This window comes from Oryctolagus cuniculus, chromosome 2 (genome assembly GCF_964237555.1).
Source record: "Oryctolagus cuniculus chromosome 2, mOryCun1.1, whole genome shotgun sequence".
NCBI lineage: Eukaryota > Metazoa > Chordata > Mammalia > Lagomorpha > Leporidae > Oryctolagus > Oryctolagus cuniculus.
This window is the reverse complement of record NC_091433.1, coordinates 179,562,322-179,587,874: the sequence shown is the minus strand read 5'-3', so window position 1 is coordinate 179,587,874 and position 25,553 is coordinate 179,562,322. Positions and strand designations below refer to the sequence as shown.

General features: G+C 49.0%; 1 long non-coding RNA gene across 1 annotated transcript in view; it reads right to left on the bottom strand.

The window, feature by feature from the left end:
* Positions 1-872: 872 nt before the first annotated feature.
* Positions 873-25,553, bottom strand: part of LOC103347828 (uncharacterized) — a 316,501-nt gene continuing 291,820 nt past the window's right edge. The window contains exons 8-10 of the long non-coding RNA XR_011386759.1: positions 12,368-12,550; positions 2,217-6,386; positions 873-988 (exon numbers count right to left, since the gene is read on the bottom strand). This is a non-coding gene — a long non-coding RNA (uncharacterized lncRNA). The remainder of the gene's footprint in view (positions 989-2,216; positions 6,387-12,367; positions 12,551-25,553) is intronic.

Genomic DNA, 25,553 nt, shown 5'->3' with positions numbered 1-25,553 from the left:
TGGAAAAATAAATGCTTTTTACATGTTCACAAAATAAAGAGCATACTTAAGAATAAATTCCACACAAAATATAAGACACTTAACCGTCCAGCATTGTGTCACAGCAAGTTAAGCTGCTGTTCGCCATGCCAGCATCCCTTATCACAGTGCCTATGTATTCACAATTCAAGTCCTGGCTGCTCTGCTTCCAGCCCAGCTCTTGGTTAACATCCTTGGGAAGGCTGCAGAAGATGCCCAAGGTATCTGTGCCCCTGCCTATATATGTGGGAACCTTGGATGGAATTCTGGGCTCTTGGCTTCAGCCTGGATCAGCTCCAGCCATTGTGGCCATTTGGAGAGTGGACCAATGGATGGAAGATCTTCTTGCCCAAGCCCACCCCATCTCTCCACCTGTGAAATAAAAAAATAAAAAAAAATTTACAAAAAGAAATGTAAGACACTTAGATAAATAAGTAGCTTGAAACAGCTTTTGTTGCCATTTATTATGTAAATAATTTATTATTTAAATAAATAAGATTTATTTATTTATTTGAAAGTCAGAGTTCCAGAAGCAGAGACGGAGAGAGTGAGAGAGGTCTTCCATCCAATAGTTCACTCCCCAGATGACTGCAAAAGCTGGAGCTGTGCTGATCCAAAGGCAGGAGCCAGGAGCTTCTTCCGGGTCTCCCATGCCGGTGCAGGGGTCCAAGGACTTGGGCCATCTTCTACTGCTTTCCCAGGCCATAGCAGAGAGCTGGAGCGGAAGTGGAGGAGCTGGGACTCAAACCAGTGCCCATTTGGTTTGAGTCCCTGCACTGCCATCACGGTGCCAGCCCCACCCACAATTTAAGGAAGAGACTGAGATATTCTCTGTGATGACCAGAGAGCAGACAACAGAGACGAGTTTCACCTGTGACTACGCAGACTGTGCTCATCAGACAAACCACTTTCAGTGACTGCTGCTCCAGTATCCAGCCTGGATGACCATCTGCTGAAAGTAGCATGTAACCTGTAATGAAAGAACACCAAACTGACTGCTGCCCAAGGTTGGAAGGAACTCACTGATGAAGGGAAAGGACTTGCATCTCTCCTCCCAAGAACAAAACTTTGCCTGGACTTGAGCTGGACTGCTGGGGGCTCAGGAGGTTGCACTGTGTCCTGCCTGCCACTGTGACTGCCGCCAGGAGCCTGGTTTTGGTGTGCTGCCACGGTCCATGCTGGGGAACACGGTAAGGCAGGTACTCCACCTGCTGCAGCAGTTACTGTGACGTGTTATAGAGCGCGTGGTCCACTGTAGCACACTGGCTGCTTTTAAGGCACACCCATAAAGAACGTTTTTTTCTGGACTCAAAACCAGAGCTCTTTTGGTCCTTCTGGGCCACGTTTCAGCTCTTTGAGAAGGATACGGAATTTCTGGCATAGGGGCCACAAAAGGCCTACAAAATCGTTTGGGCTGACCCCGCCAAGGCAATCATAAGCAGGTCTTAAAAATAAATCTATCACAAGGCAATTTTTTTTAAATATTTACCTACTGATTTATTTATTTGACAATCAGAGTCACAGAGAATGACAGAGAGAAACAGAGATATCTTCTACCCACTGGGTTCATTCCCCAGATGGCCACAATGTCCAGCGCTGGGCCAGGAGCTTCATCTACGTCTCCAAGGTGAGTGACAGGAACCCAAACAGTTGGGCTTTTTCTGGTGCTTTTACCAGGCCACTAGCAGGGAGCTGGGTAGGAAGTGAAGCAGCCAGGACAGGGACCAGCGCCCGTATGGGATGCTGGCAAACCAGGCAGCAGCTTTACTTGCTATGCCACAATGCTTGCCCCTAGCAGGCTAATTTTTAAGTTGGTAATTTTGCATGGCCCATAGATGATATTACAAATATCCAAATGACCCTTGGCAGCATAAAGGTTCCCCACCAGGAGAGCAATTCACACGATTCTCTTTCATTTGTCATTGACTGCCAGAAAAGTGAGGACAAGATATACAGCATATTTCTATCCAGTATGGTAGCACTCACAGCATGGAAGCTGAGTAAAGATCTTGTTGCTGGCTCCATATTCTGCTTCCTGTCCTCACATTCCTCTGGCGTGAATCTTTACTTCCTTTCTGACTACTGCATATAAAGCACGGTGTGCCCGCTTGTCCTGTGCTGACTTCTTGGCTTGTCTTCTTCCCTGGCCCTCTAGCTTTCCCATGTGGGACCTGCTCCTCCTCTTCTCCCTCACTTACCTGGGGATGGAGCTGAGACAGACACCAGCAGGCCCAGAAACTGAGGAGGAGCCATACAGGCGCAGGAACCAGATCCTGGTGGGCTACACCCTGCTCAGTGGCATCATCTCCAACCAGTGGGTGACACCTGCCCATGCCCTGGGTACTCGGGCCCTGGATCTGGCTGAGGAGGATGAAGAGGAGTGATTTTTTTTACTGTCATGCATTCCAGAGTCCCCATGCCTCCCCATTGCTGCCCCCAGTCATACTGACCAGTATAAAAAACAAAAACTCACATCTCAGTGATCCTGTGTCGCTGCTTCAGAGATGAACACAGTCTCTCTGCACCTCCACTTGGCCACCCTACCGACAGCACATCCTTTTAATTTTGCACATTTGAAAATGAAACTCATGGTGCTTTTCATTGTGATACTGGAGCGCCAGTCACTAAAGTCTGGATACTGAGGGATTTGTAGGCCTATGGCCCATCAAGGACAGTCTTGTCTGCACTGAGGTTTAGTAAGGTTGTGAGAACATTCCTTCGGGAGTAATACTTGGTTGCCAACTTACTGAATACAGGAGGGTACTTGTGTGTGGTTTCTCTGAGTCTTTAGTAGACTGAAAAGGCCAGGCAGGGAGATACAGACCCATGCAGAAGTCCCTCACCTTGCTCATGGGCTCAGAGAGGCCTGAGACGCTGGGAGTTTCTAGAACCCAGAGTCTGTGATTAACCTGGCCTGAGGCTGGCAGTCTCCTTACCTCCCAGGTGACAGAATTCCTTTGTCCCTGGAGACAAACACAAAGGCCCCATGGGAATGCAGAGGGACAATTGACACATGCCCAGAGTTCCAGGGAGGATTTATGCTTCCCATGTCTCTCCACCCTGGACAGGAAACCAGGAATTCTTCAGAGATGTTTCTTGGGGACCAAAGGACCAGTGGTTACGAGAAGTGGGGAAGACTGTGGGCACAGGCTAACAGGAGTTGTGCCCTTTCCTAAAGCTTAAGCATTGGAGAAGTAGCAGATTTGTAAGGTGGGGAGTTCAATTTGGAAATCACCAAGTGCAGATGTGTTAGCAGGCATTCAGACCTGGCACTAGGAAAGACAATCAGCCTACAGACACAGATGTTCATGACAAAGCTCAAACCAGCGGTATTTATTATTTCTCTCTGGGAAATCACCTAGGTTTTTGTTTCTGTGTGCACACAAAGAATATGTTTTCAGTGGCCTATGGGAAGATTCGGAGAAGCAGCACCCAACCCTTCACACAACACGGGTGGGCAGAAAGAGTGAGGGGCGCCGTCTGTTTCCTATTACTGCACAAGAAATGAGCACACATTTAATCCCTTTAAACAACACTCATTTATATCCTGAGTTTCTGTGGGGCAGGAATCTGGGGACAGCTTAGCAGGATTCTCAGCTCAGGGTCTAACAAAGCTGCAACTGAGGGGTTAGTTGGGCTGTGTTCCATCTGGAAGCTTTGCCTAGGAAGAATCTGCCACCAAGCTCCTTCAGGGTGCTGACAGAACCATTTCCTGTGGTTGTAGGACTGAGGGCCCCAATCTGTTTCTGGCTAAGGTTTCGAGGCTGCCCTCAGTAACTAGAAGCCCTCACCATTGGTAGAAGCCCATGTAGTCTTTTCCAACATGGACACTTATTTCACCAAACCAGCAAGGAGTTTCTAGCGTGAATCTGATTAGTAAGACAGAGTATCATATAATGTGACAAAGTCACGGGAGTGACATCTCTCTGCCAGATTTTACTGGTTAGCGGCAAGTCACTCATCCCACCCACACAGGATATTGGACATGGATAGGAGATGGGGCTCTTAGAGATCCTGTCTACTACATGGTCTATGGATGGGAGAAGACACTGAAATAGAACTGAAAAGCCATCTCCAAGGAGCAAACGCAGTGGCATGAACTACAAGTTCAGGCACCACATATTCTGCCATGACAAGCCCGGCAAAAGTTGTGAAAGATCAGAAACGCTGACGGTGTGATGCAGAGAGTAAGCTTGCCAACTTGTTTCTTGTTAAATAAATTTGTGTAACTCTGCGAGGATATGAAAAGTTAGCCTGACAAAAATTCAGAGGGTATTACTGGAGTGTTCTCAAGAAATTTTATTGGGACAGAGACCTGAACATTAAATGGGCACAGTAGGTTGGTCAAAGAATATTTTAATTGACCAATTTTTGCCACTTCCCCACCAGAAAGAATGGAGTTAACGAGTTCCTGGAAAGAAGAAATACTTGAAACCTTCTCAAGAGTCAAAAAGCTACATGAAGAATCAAGTAACTGCTCGATGCTGAAACTCAGATCACAGATACCCCACCTCATCAACAGCCTCTGCCAAAGATGCCAAACCACGGGACACATAAGGCTTTGGCCTCAGCGTTCTTCCAAGGCCTGCTCACCTCCTCTCCCAGCTTCTCCCCTGCCAGTGCTGCCGGAGATTCCCCAGAGCTGTCACTGCAGAGGGCTATGCAATTTCAGCTCAGTCATTTCTCCACCGGAAGCACGTCCAGGAGCCAGCCATCTGCTCAGCAATACGGCAGCCCAGGCCCCAGGGATATTCACCAGGATATGAATTGGGTCCAGGGCCATTTCCTCTTGACATCTCAAAACTCATTTCTCCTTTGAAACAATAAGAACAGAATGCCCTCTTTAGCAGGGACCCCCTCAGCGCGGCAGCAAACAGTTGGTCTCGCTAAGTCTGAGATTTCAGGTATGTTCAGCGGCAGCCAGACCTGGTCCACTTGAGCAGCTGTCTCTGCATAGCCAGATCCTATGAGAGAGTTGATAGGGAGAAGCATTGTCACCCTGCCACAGGTAGCAGCAGATTCCTGTTTGTCCAAAGAAATAAGCATAAAGGCAAATGTGGCTCTCCCAAAAGGGGAGGCTCCCATCTTGGACAAAGGGGATAGACACCACCAGGGGAAAAAAAGCTAGACAGGATAGGAATTGGTACAAGCAAGAAAATGCATAAGAATTTCATTGCAAACTTGGAAAACAGATCCTGTCCTTTTGTTTTGCTTGTTTTTTGAATGCAAGGGTGTTTGGGGAAGCTTAGTGCCTTTTTTGCAAAATAAATAAATAAATAAATGTTATGAGGTTTGTCGAAAGACAGTCCCAAATCTGAATGCTGGCTTCTCCATTTATTCACTGCCCACCTTTCCGAACACTACTCTAATCCTTTTAAATCTGTTTCCTCATCTGCTTAGAAGGGAAAATTTAAAAGTCTTTAATCTCACAAGGTGATTGCAATGGGAGCGTGTTGGGAATCAGTATAGCACAGAAGCCGCCCACACTCTGATGGCAAAACAGCAGGGCTGCTGGCAACCCTGGTCCAGCACACTCATCTTAACACTCGACATGCTTGGAAACTAATCTCATGCACGTGTCAGGATCCAAGTCCTCTGGCGCCGGAAGACTCGATGTGTGGTACTGCCTCCTGTAGACACCTGCCACGCAGGGAAGACAGCACTGCAAAGCAAAAAAAATATCCTGCAGTCTTGCTTCCCTGTTGGAAGTAGGGCCAGCAAAGGAGAGGACAAGACCCAGAGCAGACATGGCACTGGCTGGGTCATGAGCTTCACTGACCCGGAGACCCACTAGTCAATGGTGGCTCCAATTCGATCTTTAGCCACCTTGGTTCTACATGACTGCCAACTGTCCCCTGCTGCTGGGCATCACAGTGGTCTGTCATCCAGGGTGTCAGTCCAGCTGCATGTTCCAAGGGAGCAAGAGGGCAGTAGGGCTGGTAGAGGGGACGTTTAGCAGGCTCTGATGCAGACCAGCAGGTCTACGCCTGCACATTGGTGCAGCCCCGTCACTCTGCATCAGAAAGCTTCATGGACATATTTGTTTACTCCATTTGCCGATATGCAGTTTGCATAATATTGAATCTGGAAAGGACACTGCATCCGCTGACAGGAGTTTTCCCAGCTGGAAAAAAAAGGTGGGGGGGACAAGCTTTATGTTGCAGAATAAAAATAAAGACACCAACGCCATGTGCCAAGCTTTCACGGGATGGGGAAGGCCACGTCTGCGGTCAGGCCATGCTCCCGGATCCAGAGTATTGTTGGATGGCTTTCTCATAAACACTGTTGGCAGCTCCAGGAATGGCTCTTTTGGTAAAAAAGGATGTGCTGGAACGAAGCATGGGCCTTCCGCCAAGACACATTTCTTCCTATAAAACAGAAAACATGCACGTGTCAGGATGCAAGGAGCCAAGCTCTCCAAGAGTGGAGGCGGCCTCCTGCTCAGCATCCCTGGGGGATGCAGAGGATCAGAACGAGCCGGGCACTGACCTAAAGGAGCTGAGGATGGCCAACAGGCCCGTGCCCCCAGCCCCTCTCTGCAATCAGTTGCCTTTTGCCAGCTTGCTTATGTTCTCAGATTGGTTCAACACCTGACGCAAACACAAGGTACAATGAAGCCCCTCCCCATTTGTAAAAGCAAAGACACCAAAGCACAAAGCCAAGATAAGTGGACAGAAGCCCACTGGGGGTGTTCTCAGGCCTGGACAGTCACACTTCTGGACACTCTCTTGTAACTCAGACCTGCACCCCTGGTGAGCAGTGCAGAAAGAGGCCTGTCCAAAGCTCATTCTCCACATGACACAGTACGCTGGGCTCTTCCTATGCACAGTGAGGGCCACAGAGCAGCAGTGTTCACATCACCTGGGAGTTGGTGAGGAATGCAGACTCTCAGGCCCCACCCACACCTGCAGACAGAATCTGCAATATTCTGATGCCAGATGCCCAGTGGATTTGTATGCACATGTAAGTTAGAGAGGCACTGCCCAGGGCCTCCCAGACCACCCTCATGATTGGACACATGCATAGCATTCAGGAGCCTGTCCCGAGGGGAAATGGACAATCACTGAGACACCAGTGCCCAAGGCCCTCCCTCCCACAGCACCTCCAGATCACAGCTAAGCCACATGTATGTTGGACTACAGGCCCCACTGTTCCTGGGACTCCAGTAGCCCCAGCCACCCAACCTCAGGAGTGAGGAAGCATTTGCTTACAACCTCATCCCACCCTAAAACCTTCCCAGAAGCAGGAAAAATACGGGAGCTCAAATCTAGGATGATTTGTGAACCTGCCTCAGAGTTTAGTGAATAAAAACATAAACACATCTGGGGGTCTCCTTCATATATTTCTCCACCCTTAGCAGAAATTTGGCTTCATCTTTCACAAAGAGAAAGGATTCAGGTCCTGCGTAGTCGGGGTGAAGTATGAAATGGGGACAGTTGCACTCATCAGCCACACTGCTGAAGAGCAGGCCCTGAAGTGCCACCGCACCTGAACCATCATTTTGTTCTTCAAATGTTGCTGTTGAAGCTGGTGCTATGGCACAGCAGGTTAAACACCACCTATATTGCTAACATCCCCTATGGGCCCCAGTTCAAGTTCCAGCTGCTCCACTTCCAGTCCAGTTCTCCGCTAATGCACCTGGGAAAGCAGCGGAAGATGACCAAAGTGCCTGAGCCATGTGGGAGACCCAGATGAAGCTCCTGGCTCCTGACATCAGCCTGGCCTGGCCTTGGCCATTGCAGCCATTTGAGGAGTGAGCCAGCGAATGAAAGATCAATCAATCAATCAATCAATCTCTCTCTCTAACTCTGGCTTTCAAATAAATAAATAAATCCTAAATAAATAAATAAATATTGCTGTTGTCCGTTGACTGGAACCTGGAGAAATGATGGGTTCATTCCTGGGCAGATCAAGCTCTGCAGATGACTCAGTGATGAACTGCTCTGAGAAGCAAAGTAACTCAGCACACCAGCAAAACGCAGAAACTCAAAGCGCCCTTCACTCTTAATGTGATGGCAACAACCGTGCCCAGTGATCACGGAGCGCAGTTGTGTGCCACTGTGCTACTCTGGGAGAAGCAGGGGATATCATTCCCTCCTGGGTGGGCCACCAGACCATGGGCCACAAACAGTATAACAACATTACTTTGTATCGTGGATGTGGCAACAGGAAATGCTTGTTCTGCTACCTTAAATTGGTATTGTACCTCCTAAGAACAATGAGACAGACTTTTGTTTACAATATACATGCTATGTATGTGTGTGTGTATGTGTGTGTGTGTGGAGTTGTGCTTTAGAGATCTTCTTTGTTTGGCATCAAACAGATAGATTGTAGAATTACAATTTTGGTCCATCTCACACACTTAACACTTGTCATGCCTGGAAACTAAAGCCTGGGGTGAGAATGGAATTTGCATAAATCCCCAGTAGTGGAGTGGCAGTTCCATTTTTCATTTTGTGAGGAGCCACCGTAACCAGTGTACCAGTTTACACTCCCACCAACTGGGCACCAGGGTTCCCTGTTTTCCCCACCCTTGACAGAATTGATCATGTACTTATCAAAACCGCAGTGAGAGGCCACCATTCTAACCAAGGTGTTCTCATTGTGGCTCTCATTTGCATTTCCCTGATGATAAGTGACACTAGGCATTTTCTCATACACTTGCTGATCATTTGTTTCCTTGGGAGAAATATCTGCTCTGACGTTTTACCCACTTTTTGTTCAGGCTACTCAGTGGGGAAGGTCCTTTGGGGGTTTGTTTGTTTGCTTTTGGTTTAGGTTTTTAGTGGTTGTTTTTGTTTTATTTTTGTTGTTTTAGTTTTGAGTTGTGTGATTTCCTTACATATTTTAGAAATTAACCCCATATCAGATATATGGCTTGCAAATGTTTTCTCCCATTCCATATGTTGTCTTTTCATTCTCTGGAGTGTTTACTTTGCTCTGAAGAAGTGTTTTAGCTTGATGCAATCCCATTTGTTTATTTTTGCTTTTGTTGCCTGGGCTTTGGGTGTCATATCAAAAAATTCATTACCAAGAACCAAGGTCAAGGAGCTTTTAACTTACATTTTTTTTTCCAAGAGCTTCACAGTTTCAAGTCATAACTTTGCCTTCAATTCATAGTTGATTTTTTTTGTGTGTATGGTTTACAATATGGATCAACTTTTATTATTTTGTATGTGAATATACAATTTTCCTGATACCATTTATTGAAGAAGCTATCTTTTTCCCCATTTTGTATCCCCGGCACCCTTGCTGAAACTTTGTAATTTTCTATGCTCAAACTTATTTGTAGACTTTCTATTCTGTCTCCTTGGGCCATGGGTCTGTTTTTATGCCAAGGCCAGATGCCTTTGATTACTGTAGCTTTGTAATATAATTTGAAATGAGGAAACAGGAGGTCTCCGGCATTGTGCTCTGTATTTATTCAAAGGAACTTACATCAGGATTTCAAAGAAACAGCTGCATTCCCATATTCATTGCAGCACTATTCACAAGGGCCAAAATATTGAATCCACCTAAGTATCCACCAATGCATAAATGGATAAGGAAAATGTGGCAGAGGTACACAATGAAAGATTACTCCATCTTACAACACAAGGAAATCTGTCATTTCAACACTGTGGGTGAACCTTAAGGCCATTAAGCTACATGAAATAAGCCAAAACACAGAACGATAAATTTTGTATTATCTTGCTTATATGTAGACTCTAGAAGAGTTGAACTCCCAAAGGCAGAGAGTAAAACGTGATTGCAAGGCACTTAAGGGGTGGGAAATGGAGAGGTCATGGTCAAAGGGCACCGTTTCAGTTACAAAAGATAAATGTCTGGAGGTCTGCTGTATCTACAACTAACAATACAGCTTTGTAGTCTTAAAAGTTGCTAAGAAGGTAGATCTTTCCTTAAATATTCTTACTACCAGAAAGAATGATGATGAAGACGATGATGATGATGGCAAGGAAATATTGGGAGGTGCTGGGTATGTTTATAGCTTTTGAGAAAAAACTACTCTTATAAAATATTGTCCAGACAGCCTTACCCACCAGGTCAATTTGATCTGGGTGATATTCCCATAGGGTCTATTTCATCTTAAACATCTCAGAGCAAACTTGGGTAATCTTCTGTTATTTATCTATGCACTTCTTATCTAGTCCCAGAAATGTCCTTAAATAGAACCAGTAGCCTGCTTTTCAACAGCCTCTTTTCATAGGTAGTATCTTCCTCATCTATGAAGGATGTTTGTAATGAATCACTTTCTTTTTTTAATATTTGTTTTTATTTCTTTGAAAGGTAGAGTTAGAGAGAAAAGAAGAGACACACTGAAAGAAATTTTTCATTCACTGATTCACTCCCCAAATGGTCACAATGACCAGGGCAGGGCCAGGTCAGAGCCAGAACCCAGTACCTTCATCTGTGTCTCCCACATAGGTGCAGGGGCCCACGCACTTGGGCCATCTTCCTCTCTTTCCCAGGCCATTCTCAGGGGCTGGATCAGAAGCAGAGCACCTGGGACTGGCACCCATATGGGATGCCGGCATCACAGGCAGCCGCTTCACCCACTGTGCCACCAGTCATGTTCTAAAGAAAATAATCTCCAGGGACAGGCATTTGTCACACCAGTGAAGGCAAACACATCCCATATCAGTGTGTCCAGGTCCATGTTCAGCTCCAGCTCCCATTTAACATCCCGTCCTTCTGTGTATACAACATAACCTGGGGAGCAGCAGGTGACGGCTCAAGTACTTGGGTCCCTGCCACCCACACAGGAGACCTGGCTTGAGTTCCAGGCCCCTGGCTTCAGCCTGGTCCAGCAGTTGCAGGCCTTTGGGGGGTGAAGCAGCAGATGGAAATCAATCAATATCAACCAATCAATCAATCTCTGTCTGTCTCTGTCTCTCTCACTCTCATACATTCCTTTTTAAAATGAAATTTAAAAAAAAGTAATCTCTAACCTATGAGAAATTTGTTTCTGCTTACCTAAAAATCCTCCATTTCAAACCAAAACAATGCATGCTCACTGTGCAATCATAAGTGAAGATTTACTGCCACAGAACACCTAAGTCCCGACTAGAATTCGACCTTTGGAAGACTTCCCAAGATTCATTACAAGCCATCGGGCTGTGTCTCCCAGGCGTACGTCACTCATATTCCACTTTGAGTAAATCTTGTGTTAACCTGTTTACAGAGCCTGTTAATTTCCTGCAACACCTTGATGGCAGTGATGGTGTCATGGTGCAACTCACCAACTGTATGCATTAAACATGCACAGCTTTTCACATGTGCACATGTCAATCACACCTCACTGAGTGGTTTAAACAGAAGAGCAAAGAAGGGGGTTTGGCCAAGTGTATTATCCTAGTTTTGTTTGAATTTTGAGAGCTATAGCAGTCATAAGGTTACCATCCTTTTAAATTTGGGGGGAGGCCAAAGCTATTATAGCAGATTTCACTGAATGGAACCCTGTGGCTTTGATTAACATTTTTTTCCACGTGTTTAAGTACATCCAAAACGACTTTCTGAGAAAAATCTTGGCCTTGCCCATAGGTACATCCTGGCTTATCTCCAACAAGAGATGGAAGAGATTTCTATTCAGGCAGGAGTTCTTGTAAGGTGACACAATTTTGACAAGAGCATGTTAATTCCACTCCCACCTTGGGTGACTGTTAGACACAAGGCTCAACACCCACCTACTTCCTGGCAACAGGGAATATTTGCGCCCCTGGTAGTTGTCAGGGAATGTAACCTTGAACTTGTTGCTGCTCAATCCTTTTCATTTCTCTGGGTTGAGAGGAACTGTGCTTAGGGACTATTTCCCAAGTGGGGATTATATTAGTTAAGATAATGTAACTTGACGCCAGCAGATAAATTCTGAACTCTCAGTAGCTCAGCAGAACAGGAGCTGTTTTCTTGTGTCTGCTACGGTCGGAGGACTGGTACTATTCCATCAGGCTACCCGAGCCCAGACTAACTCCTTTCTGCGGCTCCGCCCTCCTCTGGGCCCTTACAGCCTTCTCCTTTCAGCCACCCGACAGGCACTGGAGCCATGGAGAGAATACATTTACCCCGCAGTCACTTCTGCTCACTCACATTCGTGCTCTAAGCCACAGGCAGCAGCTGGGAAGGCTTGGAAAGCGCTCGTTCTAAGTGCCCAGGAGGGAAGGAAACAGGCTTTGGTGAACTCAGGGTAGTACTTGCCATGGGAATGCATTGGCTCCAAACCCTTAAAACTGACCCCAGGTTAAGCCAGTTCAGATGAGCACTGAGTATGTGGAGGGCGCTGGCTACTGGGGGCTGCGAAGGAGCTACAGAACACCTCCAGTCTAGACTGGGTGGGGTGGCGATGATTGCCTACCACACTCTGCAAGGAGCTGTTGTGGATGCTGTTAGCTGGGTGAAGTTTCATTTCTGGGAGGAGTCAGAAGAAAATCTCTCCCAAGTCTCTGAATCCGAAATAGTGATGTTCCTCCCCATCTCCTGCTTTGTCTTTACTTGGTTACATTGGCATTCATGTAACTTACTGGGTTTCCCTCTTCCCCTAGGCAGGTGGGAAGCGCAGAGTCAGGTCAGTACAGCCCAATCTCTAGCAAATACAGGAGATTTAAAGGGATGTATTTATTGAAATAACCTTACACCTCATTCCATCCATCTTTCCTATTCTTACTTCACCATTGCCTCATTTAGGGGGAGCTATTCATGTCATCTTGCTGTAACCCAACTATCTTTGTCAACTTTATCCAGTATATCAGAGGAATAAAATAAAATAAATACAAATAAATAACTACAGAATAATCAATAAAGTGCAAGGATAGCAATGATGCAGACGCCACCAGAGCAAACTGGAGGACTCGTGTTGTTTCTGCTCTGCCAGCCTTGTGGCTGGGGCTCTGAATGAGCAAGCCTCTCCCCTGTGTGCTGGTACACACACAGTGGGATAACCCTTCAGGAAAATACTTTCCCAGCTCTCAGAGCACCCACGAACCCCACATGTAGCCTTTTCCTGTTTCTCAAAAGGGTGATAATCTTCAGGTGGCTTCTTTGAGTGCAGAGGTCCTGATGTCATCGGTTTGTTTCCTGCTACACTTTTTCCTGTATCTGTGCATCAGGGTCATGGCTTGTTCCCTAGCTTTCCTGAGCTCCATGGACAGGTTAGCCAAGGTGCTACATTGCCCACTGGGGAAGAGCAAGACTGGGAGGAGTGCTACTGAGCATGGCAGCTGCTCATTGTATGCTTCTGCTAAGCACTTGAAAGGAAACTGATCTGAATGGCATGTGATGGAAGTGTAAAACACACTGACATAAAGACTATAAAATAACTCATTAATTAATTTTGATATTGACTAGATGTCTAAAAGATAGTATTTTAGATTTGTTAATTTAAAATTCATCTTTGTATGTGTGTGGCTAATGGAACATTTGACGTCACATACAGGGCTTGCCGGTTGTGTTGGGCAGAGCTGTCTAGAGCCAAGCTACCTGGATTTGAATCTTGCTTCTGCTACATAACAGCTGTGTGACTTTGGCCAAATTGCATGACCTCCAGGGGCCTCAGTGTCATCAGGATTAAATCATTAGTATTTGTGTGGAACACAGTTGGAACAATGACTGGTGTGTGTTAAGGGCAGGAAAAGTGTTAAAGGAAATACTAACGAGGGAGGGCCCTTCCAAGATCTGCCTGGGGCTTTCCAGGCCTTGAGGGCCCTCCCAAGAGCCCTGTGAGTCTGAGCATGCTCTGACAAGAGAAGTCACAAGGACTGAGAAGACAGGAGCAGAATGTGGACACAAGAATGGACCTGTCCTGGCTGACCACCAATGGAAGCAGAATCGCATATAATTATAACATAGCGAGTGGAATTCGTAAGGAGGAGAAGCTGAGCAAGAATGACCGAGGGCCAAAACACTGAGGACTGTGAAGACAGGAAGGCAGCAAAGGTCACCAGGGAAGTTCCAAATGGAAGATTGCACCACAATTCCACAGCCCCATATCCCTACCCACACCCTTGGCTGACCTGGCCACTGACCTCATCCTAGTTTGCTCTAGCTCTGCCTCTAGGGCCTGGATTGTCAGCTCTTTCTCTCGATACTCTCTCCCTCAGATGCCCAAGTTCGAGTCACCTGCACCATAACGTATGTAGGTGGAAAATGATGATTTCCTCACTGGAGGACAGAGTCACATCGTGTACAAAATGTTTTATGAACAGGTGGGAGGATGGCTGCTTCCATCACCCCACAGCCTGCTGTTTCATCACTATCATGTCCTGGCGAGGGGATGGGTGCTTTTTTCTAATAAGACACTCCACGTGCAAAGCAAATAATCCTGAAAAGTCACCTCACTAAGATATGATCACTAAACCCCTGAGCAGAAGTAAAAAGGGTTGGGATTAAGAGGATGGGACCAAGAGGACCCAAAGCTAATTTTGTCCTCTTCTGCCTTCTTGGGAGAAGGTCTTTATGAATCTCCTCCATGACTTTAGCTTGACTCTTGTCTCTCTTTCTTGGACTTTAAATGCGCAAGAACATGGTAGAAACTGGCAAACTTCAACCCACTGGAGGCATGCTGTTCCCCTACTCCTATGGTACAAGGACTAACAATGGCTTGAAGACTGAGAGCTGGAATCCAGGCTCTTCTCCAAAATCTTAAGGCACCTATGTGTGGCATCTTCCTCCAACCATCCTGCCCAAGGTTATCACTTGGCGATCACAGGGAACAGCACAAAGTCAATTGTGTCTCTAGGCTTCTATTCCTTTTGCTCTCAAGTGGGAATAATAATTCATGCTGTGTCATAGTTTTAAGAGAAAGTGCTAATAGAACATGCAGGAAAGAGCTTTGACAAAGTGCGTTGACATTGGAGAGGTTAGAAACCACACGAGTCCCTTACATCGTGAGACTGTCTGTAATTAGCATTGAAGAAAACCCTGCCTGACCCACTTTTCACTTCACCCAGTGATGCATGGCAATATTCTCTTCATAACTGGGCATATTTAGTTGCCAACTGGGCCACAATTCTCACCATATGGCCTTTTTCTGGCATCTTATGCATGGTACTTCCTAAGCTGCCCTTCTCTTACACTAACTCAGACACTGCCTTCGTTCCCACATCACACTGTGTTCCCTGACAGCAGTGCCTGTAGTTTATTGATTTTGTTCCCCTTCTCTCCTGCACAACAGTGCCTAGCCCAGCGCCATGAATAGAAAGTACCAGTAAACAGCTCCTCAAGCAAAGGGCAATACATCCTCCCCCCAAAAAGATGCAGCTCTCCTGCAACTTCGCCTGTATCCAGGAGACGGACAAGTCAGCTCTTCCACATACACCTGTAAGTCATGAAGAATTACAGTGCTGGTGAGTTCTGGCTGACCTCTGGTTGCCATCTGGTCTCTCACCCCCAAGTCTGCTGGCCTTTGATCAGCAGGGTTTGGGCTGGTGCCCTGGAGGAACAAGAGACCCATGTTCTAAGGCAGAAACTGAGGATTCCACGCCTCCACCTGCAGGTTTTAGCACAAGTTTGATGCATTCAGCTCTGAGTCTTTGTTAGAGAACACAGGCTTTAGGGAACCACTCCCTTGCATTGTGTGGATTCTGTTTTCAAGTACAAAAGAAATGGCAACTTCAGGGGGAAAGTCAGTTTGAGGTTTGTGGGGTTTGTGTGTGAAATTAAATCTTACCTGGAGAGATGTTCAATCACCCACCCCCAGACCTCTGAACAGCAACTAAGAAAGATAAAAATATGGTCCTGGTCGGAGATGGTAAGCGATCAAGAGCATTGCCTATGTGGTGAATGAGCAACTGGCCTATGCTGCTTGTCCATGGAGCTTGGGTCAGCTGCCCAGGAGAATTTTGGAGGAGCTGTGTGGGAAGGAAACAACCAGTGTGTGGAAACACTCCCTGTGAACATGGTGATGAGGGGGCCGGCTCATGAAAGCTACAGGGAAGAGCAAGAACTGAAGCCACATCAGGTACATCTGAAAACTCATAGACTTGCAACACCAACAATGGGGCCTCACTGAGTTGCACAGAGACCTCCACCCACCACCCTGCAGCCCAAAGAGGCTCAAGTTCAAACAGCCCACCTCCAACCACCCCCCTCTAATCACCAACATGTCCCATCCCCCATCCTGGCCCTGCTCCCCTCCTTCTTGTCACACAATGTGGCCAATTTACCTCTTAAGCAGTCAGCATTTCTGCCCTGGGAAGCACAGTCCAGCAAGAGCCCTTGTTTTCTTCCTTGCCCTCTACTCAAGTTTTCACCCTCATGTGCTCACAGCATAGCCAAACAACCTAGTCCATATTTTTAAAAGATTATTTAAGTTTTATTTATTTATTTGAAAGGAAGGGCAACAGAAAGACAGAGAAATTGAGAAATTGTCTATCTGTTGGTTCACTTGCCAAATGGCTGCAACAGCAAAGTCTGAGCCAGGAGCCATCCAGGTCTCCCATGTGGATGGGCAGGGACCCAACTGATTGGGCCATCTTCCACTGCCTCCGCAGGCACATTCGCAGGGAGCTGGATTGGAAGTGAAGCAGCTGGGATTTGAACAGGCTCTACATATGGGAGGCAGGTCATAAGCTTTGGCTTAACTCACTGTGACACAATGCAGGCCCCAACCTAGTACTTCTTAGCTTACACACAGTCTACTGAGCTCCTTTGCTCCATTTCTAGCTCCCTTATCCTCGTCCAATTCCTTTACAACACAATCTTCAATTACTAAAAGAAATCAATTCTTCAGTCCCCACAGCAAGGCAGTCTTGTCCAAATTAGAGGAAATTTTAAACGAACTCAGTTGAAGCCATAATAACTCAGTTATATTCAGAAGAAACCCATTCATTCATTAGCAGATGCTCACCCAGAATTCTATGGGTAGAATTTAGTGAATGGACTTGCCAAGTTACTTAGCTAGTGAATGGTGGCAAACCCAGATTTGAACCAGGAGGTCTGATTTGGAGCCTGGACATGCTAACCTCTCCCTAAGCTGCCCTTGGGCCTTGGCACTGCACCCCTTTCTTGTATGTGATGTTCAGGCCAGCCCCCATGGGCCACCTTTTAAACCAGATTCACTAGAGCTTGTGCCAAGAAACCGCCAATGCAGAAAAGAGTTTCCAGGTAGCCTGATGCTGCACCCTTGTTCAAACCTCTCTCCCTGCTGAAATTCCCTCCAGCCTCTGCCACTCTTGCCGGTTCTAGACCTCAGCTCTCCTCCTAGCCACTCAGAGAGATTTCAGGTAGGGATACCTCCTACTGCTGTGCTTTTTGAGCCAAAGTTTATTTCACCTGAAGTTTAAACTGGAGCCCCACAGAGAAACAGCAACATAATCCGCAAGTCCCAAGGGAGGAAAAATCCAATCCTATAGGCTGGCTTTTTCTGTCCCGTGACACGAATGGACATGCAAGGCAGCAGAGCCCTTCAACTCTTTCTCCTTGGTTAGGAGAAGACTACCCCTTGTGGTGGGACTTGTTCCAATCCCCTCCCATAGGGCACAGGAAGTAATGGACAACTCAGATCCAGGCAGGAGAAGAGATCAATGGCTGTAGAGGCGAGTGTGATGGGGGTGAGGCATGGAGTGGGACACTGCCACCAGGACCCAGAGCAGAGCAACCATCTGAGCTGTGGATGGCCCCCAGGGCAGTACCCAGCCCCCTCTCAGTCCCCTGGGGCCCTGGGCTCCAGACCTCAACAGCCGGATGCCTCCCCCCTTTCAGAAGTAGCCTGTTCTGTGTGACATGAGAAGTAAATGGACTTGAAGGCCCATCATTAAAGCAGCATTGGCCAGAGAAAATGAAATTATAAAAATTGTAAGATTAATTCCTTATTAGAGACTTGGCAAGGGCCTATGGGCTTAGGGCCATCTCAGCAAGTAAGCAGGAACAGGCACTGAGGAGAGGAACAGCTCTGGGCAGAATCGGCAGCTGTGCACCTCCCAGCCCCTTAATTTTACAGGTAGGGAAACCGAGGCTGTAGACAGAAAATGTTGCTTGTCCCAGGTCTCAGGGAAGCTGAAATCCAGGCCAGGAATCTTCCTCCATCTGCTCAGGCTTCTCCTGGAGTTTCACAGGGAAAAGGGTGCTGCATGGCCTTTGCTTACAATAGCATTTGTTCATCACTCATGCACTGATTTGTTCAGCAATGTTTATAGACTGTCCACCACAGGGCAGGTGCTGTTCCAAACCCAGGTTACAGCTGTGGACAGAAACACACAAATGTCTCTCCCTGCGTGGAGCTACTTGGTGAGGGGTGGAAGACAGAAATTAAACACACACTAAACAGACAAATGCCATGTTAGCAGGTGGTAAGGACGATAGTCAAACACAGACTGGGCAGGTCTCAAGTCAGAGACCAGCAGGGCACTCTCACTGCAGTCAGCCCAGTGGCAGGAGGAGGGAGCCCACTCTTTGGTCCTGGTCCTCTTCATGAGCTCTCCTGCCTTGTGAAGGGACAGCAGGTGAAAGGGGAGCAGAAATACAGAGCTGGAGGCTGCAATCCTTAAGACCACTGAAAAAGAGGCCAAGAGGCAGTGTCCTCGAGGGGACCAGGTGTGGGGAGCAACCCGGACTAGACTAAATTACTCAAATTAAGACTTATTCTATGCATCTGCTCTCCCACAACATGGCGTTGGGAGAGAAGTAAACAGCTTCCGCACAGCTGCCTCCAGTTCAACTAATAAACTGTAGGACTTGCTCCTGATTGGAGGAGAGCAGCGTACTCGGCGTGTGGGCAGCCGAGTTGGGATTGGCGGAGGAGGACTATAAAGGAGGAGAGAGACGGCATGCATCAGGAACATCTATGGGGAACATCTAAGGGAACCCGTGCAGCCCCCGACAGAGCCGGCCGGCGGTGTGCCGCTCCCCTGCGGAAGTGGGGAATGCGGCCAGGGGGAACTGCCCTTCCACGGAGGTGGAAGGGATAGTAGCCAACCCGGGAAGAACCAGCAGCAAACCCGGGGAGGGCCGAGCAGACGAAAGAACAGCGCAGGGTCCAGTGTTGCTCCTCCACGAAGACGGGGAGCGACATAATGGTGCCGTGACTCGGATATGAAGCCTAGGCAGGGTTTAGTGTCGTTCCTCCACGAAGAGGGGGAGCGACATAATGGTGCCGTGACTCGGATATGAAGCCTAGGCAGGGCTTAGTGTCGTTCCTCCACGAAGAGGGGGAGCGACATAATGGTGCCGTGACTCGGATATGAAGCCTAGGCAGGGTCTTGTGTCGTTCCTCCACGAAGAGGGGGAGCGACATAATGGTGCCGTGACTCGGATAGGAAACCTAGGACGGATAGGAAACCTAGGAGGGAAGAAATGACTCGGATAGGAAACCTAGGACGGATATGAAACTTAGGAGGGAAGAAACGGGAAGAAGTGGAAATTACCGGAGAGAGAGACTAGCAAACAGCCTAGGGAAAAGCCGGACGAAAAAGGTGCCGGAGGAAGCTATTGAAAGCCTAGGCATAGATTCGGATACGGACTACGGGGGGAAGCTGGGAGAAATCTCTAAGGGCGAAAGCGAAAGTGAAAGCTAGAACAAACAGACCCGGACGCGGACTGTGGGGAGAGGCCAGGAGAAATGAGGGAGGAATATTGTTGGAGGAAAGCTTGGGGAAACATACCGGGTAGAGAAAAGTGTTAGGGAAATTGAAGCCGCGGGGGGCAGGCCAAGGCGGAAACGAAAGCCACTTTGGGGTTCTCAAGTTAGCCCGGGAATAGGGGGCGAAAAGTTGAAACTAGAAGCTGAAACGTGAGCCTGGTTGGGATCCGTCTGATTAGCCCGGGGAGCAAAGGACGGGAAGCCAAACCGTGGGGCGGAGACGTACGCTGGGTTGAATTCGCCAGGCTAGCCCGGGGAACTTGGATTGAATGCTAGTGGTGGAGACGCAAGCTACGCTGTGTTACTCGCGGAAGCCGCCGCGTGCAGAGAGAGCACGGGGCGTGAATAGATAGGGAACGCTGGCGTAGGCCGTGGTTCAGACGTGAAAGGGTTAAGCGTGGAGACCGCGGAGCGCGCGAAGCCGAGCCGCGCAAAGCCGGGAAGCTGCGCAGATGAGAGAGGCGCGCGGGCTGAAGCGGCGAGGTGCCGGGAAGCTGCGGGGATAAGAGAAACAGAAGTTTGGAAGTGAAGTAAAAGAGAAATGGGAATGCTGGAAGATAGAAGTGAAATGGGAGAGGTAGGAATGCCCGGAGATAGAGAAATAGAGAAAAATAAGGCCTCCCCTCAACATGCCAATTAGAAGGCTTGGATTCGGTCTGCCCGATTAGTGAGGCGATGAGCACCTGGGCGGCTAGCCGCAGGTCACCGAAGACAGGCACGAATTAACATCAGTAAAGCTTCCCCACAATGCAACAATTAGGAGGCTTGGATTCGGTCTGCCTGATTTAAGGCGGTAAGCGCCAGCAAAGCTCGACCAGAGTATGAGCTGCAGGTCACCGAAGATAGGCACGAACCAACACTAATAAGTCTCCCCCACAATAAGGCAATGAGAAGGCTTGGATTCGGTTTGCCTGATAGGTTTTGTAAGCCCCTGCAGGCAGAGCAGAGCATGCGCTGCAGGGCACCGAACACAGGCACGCATCAGCGCCTAAAAACCTCCTCACAACATGGCGAAGAGAGGACCCGGATTCGGTTTGCCTGATAGGACTTGTAAGAGCCTGTGGCAACTCTAGCAAGTAGAGCAGAGTGTGTGCCGCGGGACACCGAAGACAGGCGCGTATCAACGCTAAAAAATAAAAAGAAAGGGGGATCTGTGGGGAGCAACCCGGACTAGACTAAATTACTCAAATTAAGACTTATTCTATGCATCTGCTCTCCCACAACATGGCGTTGGGAGAGAAGTAAACAGCTTCCGCACAGCTGCCTCCAGTTCAACTAATAAACTGTAGGACTTGCTCCTGATTGGAGGAGAGCAGCGTACTCGGCGTGTGGGCAGCCGAGTTGGGATTGGCGGAGGAGGACTATAAAGGAGGAGAGAGACGGCATGCATCAGGAACATCTATGGGGAACATCTAAGGGAACCCGTGCAGCCCCCGACAGAGCCGGCCGGCGGTGTGCCGCTCCCCTGCGGAAGTGGGGAATGCGGCCAGGGGGAACTGCCCTTCCACGGAGGTGGAAGGGATAGTAGCCAACCCGGGAAGAACCAGCAGCAAACCCGGGGAGGGCCGAGCAGACGAAAGAACAGCGCAGGGTTCAGTGTTGCTCCTCCACGAAGAGGGGGAGCGACATAATGGTGCCGTGACTCGGATATGAAGCCTAGGCAGGGTTTAGTGTCGTTCCTCCACGAAGAGGGGGAGCGACATAATGGTGCCGTGACTCGGATATGAAGCCTAGGCAGGGCTTAGTGTCGTTCCTCCACGAAGAGGGGGAGCGACATAATGGTGCCGTGACTCGGATATGAAGCCTAGGCAGGGTCTTGTGTCGTTCCTCCACGAAGAGGGGGAGCGACACCAGGGAGTGACCCGGGCAGAGGGGTAAGCTGGTGAGGTCAGGATGAGCTGCCAAGGACAGTGAAGCTCGGCAGAGTATTAAGGAAGTGGCACCACAGGCGACTAAGGGATGCAGTAAAAAGAGGATACATGTGGATCCCCCAGGATGGTGGGGGAGTAGAGTGTGGGAGGGGAGCAAGTCAGGGGACTAGAGGTGTCACCTGGGAGCCACCATAGGGTGCCGTGGGAAGAGGCTGCATGGGTTTGCTCTCCCAGCCACACTCTAGCTGGCAGATGATGTTGCAAAGGGGCCACTGTACCAGGGTCATGCTGGCACCTGCAGGAGGGTGGCACTGGAACCAGAAGCTGTCTGTATCCCGCAGCCTATGGGAGGCTTGAGTGTGAGGTGGGAGAGGGGATGGGCGTCAGAGGGAGGAAGAATCGCAGCACTGGAGGCTGAGCTGCGCCGTCGTCCACCTGAGGGTGCTTCTGGGGGCTGTGGCAGGGCAGCAGCCTCCTGTGTTCCTGCTCTGCACACGTGGCAACCTTCCAGGGTGGGTACAGGATACCTGGTTGCCTGGGGACCTGCTCCCGATGCTACCTCACACTACTACCGCTGTGCTCAGCCAGCCTCTCCTCCAGTAGTCTTCCTCCCCCAGGACTGACTTGGACTTGACCAGCCAAGGTCAGACAGGCTCTGGGTCACCCTCAGCAGGAATGTCTGGGCCGGCTCACAACTAAAGGAGTTGTACGTGATCTGTTCGTAGAACACAGCAAGAAGGGATCTCCGGGGGCCGGCACTGAGTCCATTTAAATTGCAGACAAGGAGCCCCCGGCCACTTCCAGATCCCCGTTGTGTTGTGTGCCAGTGACTCCTTTGAGGATCTGTGCTCTCGGCCTCTGGACTTGTTGCAGCCTGGTAGTGACCTTTGGGTTTTCTAAGTGGACAAAGCCTGACCCAGTTCCCAATGCCTTTTGCAAGAGTCATCAATTCCAGCCTGGACCAGAACTGCCTCTGAGAAGGGAATCATGCCATGATTCTCCAAGCCCTACCAGATGTTCCTGCTGGAATTCCCCAGAGAAACTCTGCACAGACATGGACTGGGCCTCTGGGGTCCAAGGCCAGAGCCACGCTTGGGACAACATTAAAAGGTGCCAGAAAATGTATGCAGTGGAGAATGGTGCGGTGGGTAGACCAGATGGATACCTGAAGACAGACTCAAAGATAGGAAAGGAATTCTGATACAAAATAGAGCCTGGAATCTTGGCATCTCTCCAGGGCTCTGGCAGGGAGCTCTCAGGGGCCACGATGGGACAGAGGACTTCAGTGGCAGCAGCTTGAAGCGGGTGCTTTGCCCTGATTCAGTGAGGCATTGTTGCTGTGCGGCAGCGGGCTCCCCACCCTCTCTGTGCCGACTGCGGTGGGTGTGTACTTTGTGCTTAATTATAGTGCACATAACCAGAGAGGAGCTGCTTGGAAGCACATGTCACTTTGTTTGGGGATAACAGACAGGAAGGCTGGAAAGTACCTATTAGATCATCCCGTCCTGCCTCTGCCAGAGCCGCTATGACTGGTGTCACATCACGCCAGCTTTCTTCAGCCTGCAATGCAAGCAGGGGGGCCAGGGCTGGCTCCTCTTGTTTTCCTTGACTTTGTACTCATTCGTCATCCATGGACCTGGTTCTGAAGGCCTTGTCCACTGGAGTCCTCCAGTTCCAGCTGTCTAGCTCTGCTCAGTGTCAGGCCAGTGCACACTCAGTTCCAGGGGCACAGATCATGATGGCCATGGGTTCCTGCCCCCAGTCAAGTGCAACTCGAGGGGCAAGCATTTAGCACAAAGAGTAAGATACCACGTGGGATGCCCAAGTCCCTATCTAAATGTTTTTAATTCCAGCTTCCTGCTAATGCACACTCTGGTGGGGCAATAGGTGATGGTTTAAGTACTTGAGTCCCTACCACCCACATGGGAGATGTGGATTGAATTCCTGGCTCCTGGCTTGACCTGGCACAGCCCCAGCTCTTGCAGGCATTTAGGGAGCGTGAATGTCCTCTGTTGTCCTCTGTCTCTATGTCTCCTTTGCCTTGTTACCCTTTTACCTCCCTCTCTTCTGTTTCATCCCAGGCAGGCAGGTTAGGGTGGGACTCGGGTGACCAGAAGTTAGTGTCAAACGCACCACCAGCCCACAGGTCCTGAATCTGTAGAATAAAGGAGGAGGGAGATCCCCACAAACCCTGTAGGCCTAGTGTTCTGGGACTCTCAGGAGCAGTGAGCCTCCCAGCTGAATGAATCTACAGGTGGCCACCCCAAGGGACTCCCACTGCTATGACGGGCCTGGAAACCCCCAAACTGCACCCTTGGCCCAGGTTTCCCTCCTGATCTGCGGAGCCACTCATCCCCAGCTGCCAGCCAGCTCTCTGGAGGTGCTCTACCATCAGCCTGCCCAGCCTAGGGGACGTCACTGAACCGTACTTGCTTCTGAACCACCTGCTGCAAGAACGCACGTGCAGAACACATGCACGCTTGCACAGTCTCGCAGAATTCCCGGAAAACCAGGCTTAGTGTAGTATAGATCTTGAGACACTCAACCCCAGCATCATCTCTCCTTGATCCTGATCTCCCAGCCAACCTGAACTGCTGAACACACCGTGATATTTCATCCCTCAGTGTCTTTGCAGAGGCTCCTCCCGAGTCTGGATTATCCTCTCCCAAGTTTCCCAAGGAACTCCTATCCATTCATCAAAATCCAGCTTATCACCTCCTCAATGATGCCTTCCTGGACAGCACTTGTCCCTATTAATTGCTCATTTTCACTCCTTGTTGCCATCCTTTGGCCTTGTAAATACAGTTCTTATAGCATTTATCAGTTGGTTGCTGTCAGTCACAGTGTGTAGCTTCCCATCTCCTATCTGTCGCTCCCCCTCTTCGTGGAGGAACGACACAGGACCCTGCGCTGTTCTTTCTGCTGCTCGGCCCTCCCCGGGTTTGCTGCTGGTTCTTCCCGGGTTGGCTACTATCCCTTCCACCTCCGTGGAAGGGCAGTTCCCCCTGGCCACATTCCCCACTTCCGCAGGGGAGCGGCACACCGCCGGCCGGTTCTCTCGGGGGCTGCACGGGTGTTCCTTCAGCTAGATGTTCCCCTTAGATGTTCCTGGTGCATGCCGTCTCTCTCCTCCTTTATAGTCCTCCTCCGCCAATCCTAACTCGGCTGCCCACACGCCGAGTACGCCGCTCTCCTCCAATCAGGAGCAAGTCCTACAGTTTATTAGTTGAACTGGAGGCAGCTGTGCGGAAGCTGTTTACTTCTCTCCCAGCACCATATTGTGGGAGAGCAGATGCATAGAATAAGTCTTAATTCCAGTAACTCAGTCCAGTCCGGATTGCTCCCCACACTATCCATCTTTTGGTACCAGATTCCTATAGCACAAAACACATAACTTTCTGCATGCTATAGTATCTGTTTCATTTTGATTGTTTAAGATTTATTTTTATTTATTTGAAAGTCAGTATAACTGAGAGGGAAAGTGAGTAGGAGAGGGAGGAGGTAGGAAAAACAAAACAAAACAAAAAGATGTCTTCCATCCACAGGCTAATCCCCAAATAGCCACAAAGGCCCGGGTTGAGGCAGGCAGAAGGCAGGAACTGGAGCTCCATCCAGGTCTTCTACATGGGTGTCAGGGGTCAGGCACTTGGGCCTTCTTCTGCTGATTTCCCAGCTGCATTAATTCAGAGCTGGATCATAAGCAGAACACCCAGGACTCTAACCCATGCTCCAATGCAGGATGCGGGTGTCGCTAGTAGTAGCTTGAAGCACTGAGCCACAGCACTGGCCCTTGTTCTATTTTTACACTGGATTGAGATGAATTCCAATGGCTATGCTGGTGAAGGGGCGGGGGGCCTCACCACCTGTTGATATCAGGACCCTGCAAGGTCAGGCGTGCATTTCCTGAGGGCTCTGCTGTGGGGACAGCAGGAGCAGTCAGTGTGCGTTCGGCTCTGTGCGCTCCGCGTGGCAGGTGTTCAGCGTTTTTTCTCTTTCTAGGCTAGCAGAGCCCTTGAGCTGACCCAGAAGTTCTGAGAATTTATCACCCGGTATTGATGACCATGTATTTTACCTCCCTTTCTTTATGCCTCCAGATG